The sequence below is a fragment of the Rhinolophus ferrumequinum genome, chromosome 15 (assembly GCF_004115265.2).
Source record: "Rhinolophus ferrumequinum isolate MPI-CBG mRhiFer1 chromosome 15, mRhiFer1_v1.p, whole genome shotgun sequence".
In the NCBI taxonomy this organism is placed as follows: domain Eukaryota; kingdom Metazoa; phylum Chordata; class Mammalia; order Chiroptera; family Rhinolophidae; genus Rhinolophus; species Rhinolophus ferrumequinum.
In genome coordinates this window covers 35449660-35456026 of record NC_046298.1, presented here as the reverse complement: position 1 = coordinate 35456026, position 6367 = coordinate 35449660, and positions in this window count along the sequence as shown.

Genomic DNA, 6367 nt, shown 5'->3' with positions numbered 1-6367 from the left:
ATATGACACAAAAAAGCACAAGAAATAAAAAATAATTTGAACTATACCAAAATTAGACACTTTTGTGCTGCAAAAAACAATATCAAGGAAATGAAAATACAATTAATAGAATGGGATAAAATATTTGTAAGTCATATATGCGTCCAGTATCCAGAATATTGAACCTCTTACAACTGAACAATAAGAGGAAAGAGAACAAATAAGGAAAAGGACCCCATTCGAGATTTTTCCAAGTAATACAGACAAATGGCCGATAAGCACATGAAAAAATGCTAGATATAACTAGTCATCAGGGAAATGCAAGTCAAAACCAAAATGATATACCATGAGGATGGCAGGACTCAAAAAGTCAGATAATAAGTGCTGGAAAAGATATAAAGAAATTAGAACGCTCATATAGTGTTGGATGCAACAGCTTTGGGGAAAGAGTCTGACAGATGTTCAGTTAGCCATAGAGTTGCCATATGACTCAGCAATTCCACTCCTAGGTATATACCCAAGAGACATGAAAACATATCCACATAAGAATTTGTACATGAATATTTATAGCAGCATTCTTCATGACAGCAAAATGGTGAAACAACCCAAATGCTCATCCACTGATGAATGGGGAAAATGTAGTATAGTCATACAATGGAATGTTATTTGCTCATAAAAAGGAATGAAGTATTGTGTTAAGGGAGTGACAGCTAAGGATACAGGATTTATTTTTGAAATAATAAAAATGTTCTATCATTGGCCATGATGGTGGTTGCACATATCTGTGAATATATGAAAACCCAATGAACTGTACACTTTAAATGATTATTGTATTTTATGTGAATTATATCTCAACAGAGTTGTTTTAAGAGATGGCTCCATTCATATAGATCTAAAATTTTTAAACTGATCTATAGTGTTAAAAAGCCTATCAGTGTTGCCTGTGGCTGATAAAAAAGCAGAGAATGTAGGCTGACAGTAAATAGACGCAAGCAAAATTGGAGTTTATCGATGTATTCTGTTTTGATTGTGATAATTATATGGGTGTGTATATTTGTCAAAATTCATTCACCTATACACGTAAATAAGTGATTCTATTTGCAAATGTTGAATATTGGAGACATTTATGGAACATAACATGCATCATTTTTAATAGACTTTATTTTTCAGAGTTGTTTTAGGTTTACAGAAAATTTGAGGGGAAAGTACAGAGAATTCTCATATATCCCTTCACCTCCAGTTCCCCTATTGCATTAATGTGGTACATTTGTTAAATTGATGAGCCAACATGTTATATTGTTATTAACTAAAGCCCACAGTTTACAGTTTTATGTTGTACGTTCTATGGGTTTTGATACGTATAATGACATGTGTCCATTACAGTATTACACAGGATAGCTCCACTGCCCTAAAAATTCCATGCTACATCTATTCATCCTTCTGTGTCCCCAATCCCCGGACAATCACTGATTTTTTTACTCCATAATTTTTTTTTTCCCCAATGTCATATAGTTGGAATCATACATTCTGTAGCATTTTCAAAATGGCTTCTTTCACTTAAAAATATGCATTCAAAGTTCCCTCATGACTTTCTGTGGTTGGATAGCTCTTTTATTTTCATCACTTAATAAAATTCCACTGTGTGGATGTACCACAGTTTATTTATACATTTACCTGCTGAATATCATCTTGGTTTGCTTCCAAGTCTTGTCAACTATAAATTAAGCTGCTATAAATATTTGTGTGCATATTTGTTTGTGGACGTAAGTTTTCAACTCATTCAGATAAGAACCAGGGAGCACAATTGCTTGAACACATGGTAAGAGTATGTTTGGCTTTGTAAGAAACAGCAAAACTGAGAGATCCAAGATGGCAGAGTAGATAAACACTGTGCTTCCGTCTTTCCATGAACACATTAAAATTACAACTAAATTATAGAAAAATCAACCCGCAGAACTATCTGAAGTCTAGCCAAACAAAAGTCCAGTGGCTAAAAGTATAAAAAGGAAGCCACAAGACTGGGAGGAAGGGTGGAGACGAGAAACAGGGCCCAAACCTCCGTGTGGTGGTTGAGAATCAAGGGATATCTCGGATGCAGAGATTTCCCCTGGAGGAGTGAGGGACCTCGGCCCCCAACACCAGGCTCCCAAGCCTGGAGTACTGGTGCTGGGAACAGAAGCCCCCACATCTGGCTGTGAAAAACAGTGGGGATTCTGACTTCCGAGTGGGACAGAAGGCAGTGGGAACCCTACACGTCCTCTTAAATAGCCCGCTCTCAGACTCACTCGCCCACAGGCACCCACCTTGGGCTCCAGCGGAGGGACGGTGACTCGGGAGGTGTCGGAGACATAGAGGGAGCAGACTGAGGTGTGTGGTTTCAGAGGAAAGGCTGGAGGACAGTTGGCATTTTCCCTGTGTGAGGTCCTTCTCCCATGCAGCTAGCAGGCAGGCGCCATCTTTCCTTTGTTGAGCCCGCCCCCTATGCTTACGACCAACTCTGAATCTGATTGGTGAGCTCTGCGGCTCCACGCTGCTGACTCATTGGGACCCAGCCCTACTCAACTCCCCCAACACCAGATGCACTTTCTCTGTTAGGAGACAGCTGTGGGGACAGAGTCCCAGAGAGCAGTTTCCAGGCTCTTAGCCTCACATGGAAAGGTGCTGGCTCGGGTAGTAGTTGGCCATCAGCTGTAACCAGTTAGCCATTAGCCACTAATATAACTGCCGTGGCTATGCTAGAGAGTTGGTTCATTGGCAGAGAAGTGGACGGTGGCTTGCGGATCATGTGGATCCTGCTTCCTGTGTCTTCAACCCAGTTGCCAGCAAAAATATAGTGGTATGACTCCCCTACTTATGGCTCCGTTGGTGTTCTTTTTGGCCTCATCACATCCTGCATTCTTATGCGGGGAACAGGACCAGAGACCCTGCATGACACCAACCCTGCCCACATTGCACTCTTTCCTGAAAAACTAACAGAGTCTGGCAGGCCTCCAGCAGGTAGCAACTGGCCTCAGTGTGCTCTGAGACTTTTGCTGAGTTGCTTGAGGCTCAGCACTGACACTAAACCAGAATTTACATTAATCTAGTGACCACAATTCTTCTCACTCTAGTGACTCCCTGAGATCCTGCCTCGCCTAACTTGCATACCACACGAGGCTCTATCAGCAGCTGAACCTCAAGGGAGCAGGCAGGAGGAGGCAGGCCTTGGGATGTCCTGGCTTTTTTCAGAGCTATCCCAGGCCCAGTACTGGTGACAGACATCCTCGGTTCATAGTGTGGCCTTTCCCACGCACCTCAAGGTTTAGCACAGGTGCCAAACAACCTCAGATCACTTTGTAGTTCCTACCAGTTAGTTCCCAAATAGTCACAGGCAGTAAGTCACCTGGGCCTGCACTGGAGCCCCTCCCAAGGGGCCCCAAAACAAACATACTTGGAGGTTGGCCTTATACCACAGCAGAACACCACCCAATTAGCGCCACAAGCAGCACACACAAAGGGTAGTCTCAACAGGCACAAGAAACCACTGAGGCGAGTCCCATTAAGTGGGGTAAGCCCTTTGCACAGCAGTCTGTAAGCTGTGGATGTGACTAAACTCCAGTCAGTCAGCCTAAGGGTCAGTCCCTCTAACTGACATTCCAAGGCTCAACTATAACAGGAGGGCACACACAAACCCACAACAGACACACTTGGAGCACCCAGAGCAGGTGACCAGGGAGACTATGTCAGGGCCCCACAGGACACCTACTACGTAAGGTCACCTGGCCAAGACTGGGGGACATAGCACATCTACCTAATACATAGAAACAAATACAGACAGGCAGCCAAAATGAGGAAACAAAGAAATGTGTCCCAGATGAAAGAACAGGAGAAAAATCCAGAAAAAGAACCAAATGAAATGGAAGTAATTAACCTACCAGGGACAGAATTCAAAACAATGGTTATATGGAGGCTTAAGGACTTAATGAGAACTTCAACAAAGAGACAGTAAGCATTAAAAAGGAACAGAAAACATTTCAAAAAAAAAAAAAAGAAGAAGTGAAGCATACAGTAACTGAAATGAAGAATCCACTAGAAAGAATCAACAACAGGTTAGATGAAGCAGAGGATCAAATCAGCAATTTGGAAGACAAGGTAGCAGAAAACACCCAATCAGAACAGCAAAAAGAAAAAAGGATTAAAAGAAAAAAAGAATAGTTTAAGAAACTTCTGGGACAACTTCAAGCATAATGACATCACATCATAGGGATACCATAAGGAGAGGAGAGAAAGCAAAGGATTGAGAACCTATTTGAAGAAATAATGACTGAAAACTTTCCCAACCTGGTGAAGGAAATAGATATACAAGGCCAGGAAGCGAAGAGAGTCCCAAACAAGATGAACCAAAAGAGGCCCACACCAAGACACATCATAATTAAAATGCCAAAGGATAAAGACAAAGAAAGAATCCTAAAAGCAGCAAGAGAAAAGCAGTTAGTTATCTACAAGGGAAGACCATCAGCTGATCTCTTAACAGGAACTTTACAGGCCAGAAGGGATTGGCACAAAATATTCAAAGTGATAAAAAGTATAATCAAGAATATTCTACCCAGCAAAGTTATCATTTAGAATCAAAGGACAAATAAAAAACTTCCCAGACAAGAAAAAACTAAAGGAGTTCATCACCACCAAATCAATATTACAAGGAATCTTAGAGGGACTTCTTGAGAATAAGATTTAAAATATGAATAATAAAATGGCAATAACTACATATCTATCAACAATTACTTTAAATGTAAATGGATTAAATGCTCCAATCAAAAGATATGTGGGATGAATGGATAAGAAAACAAGACTCTTACATATGCTGCCTATAGGAGACTCACTTCAGATCGGAAGACACACACAGACTGAAAGTATAGGGATGGAAAAAGATATTCCATGAAAATGGGAACAAATAAAATCTGGGGTAGCAATACTTATACCAGACAAAAGAGACTTTAAAACAAAGAGTATAACAAGAGACAAAGAAGGACCTAGTAACCCCACTTCTGGGGATTTATCTGAAGAAACCCAAACGCTACTTCGAGGGGATGTGCTTATCCACATATTCATTGCAGCATTAGTTACAATAGCCAAGGTATGAAGGCAAGCTGGGTGTCCCTGAATGGATGAATGGATAAAGGAGAGGTGGTACATATATACAATGGAGTATTAACCATAAAAAAAAAGAATGAAATCTTTCCATCTGTGACAACATGGATGGACCTAGAGGGTATTACGCTGAGTGTAGTGAGACAGCAAAACACAAGTGTCATATGATTTCACTTATAAGTGGAATCTAAAGAACAAAATAAACAAGCAAATGAAACAGTAACCAACTCATAGAGAACATTTTGATGGTTGCCAGATGGGAGCAGGTTGGGGTATTGGGTGAAAAAGGGGAAGAGATTAAGAAGTACAAATTTGTTATTGCAAAGTAGTCATGAGGATGTAGGGTATAGCATAAGGAATATAGTCAATATTGTACTATGTATGGTGTCAGTTGGGTACTAGATTTATCAGGGTGATAGATGGGCGGGGGTTGGGAGCAGGGTGAAAAAGGTGAAGGGATAATACAAATTGGTAATTATAAAATAGTCATGGCGATGTAAAGCATACATAATCAATAATATGGTAATAACTATGTATAGTGCCAGGTGGGTACTAGTCAGGGGGATCACTTCATAAATTATATAAATGTCTAACGACTATGTTGTACACCTGAAATTAATATGAAATGATATTGAATGTCAACTGTAATTGAAAAATTAAAAGGGGGAAAAGATAAAAGGGAATAAAAGGGTCAAAGTTCCAGGTATAAAACAAATAAGTCTTGGAAATATAGCATAGGAAATATAGTCAATAATATTGTGATAGCATGGTATGGTGTCAGATGGTTGCTGTACTTATCATGGTGATCATTTCTTTAGCACAGGGAATATAATCAGTAATATGGTAATGACTATGTATACTACCAGGTGGGTACTGTTGAATAACTATGATGTACACCTGAAACTAACATTTTAGGTTAGCTATATTTTAATAAAAATATTTTTTAAAAAATAAAGGGATGACAGTAAGCCCATGTAAATATGCTAAATAACATTAATCATTAGGGAAATACAAAATAAAGTGACAGAGAAATGCCACTACAAACCTAAAAAGAATGGCTAAAATTAAAAAGACTGACCATACCAAGTGCTGGTGAAAATACAGAGCAAGCAAAATTCTCATACACTGCTGGCGGTAATGTAAAATGGTATAACCGCTTTGGAACAGTTTGTCAGTTCATAAAAAAGATACACACTCACTTACCCTTTGCCTCCGGGTATTCATGTTTTTTATTTTTTGTATTTTTGTTGTTGTTGTT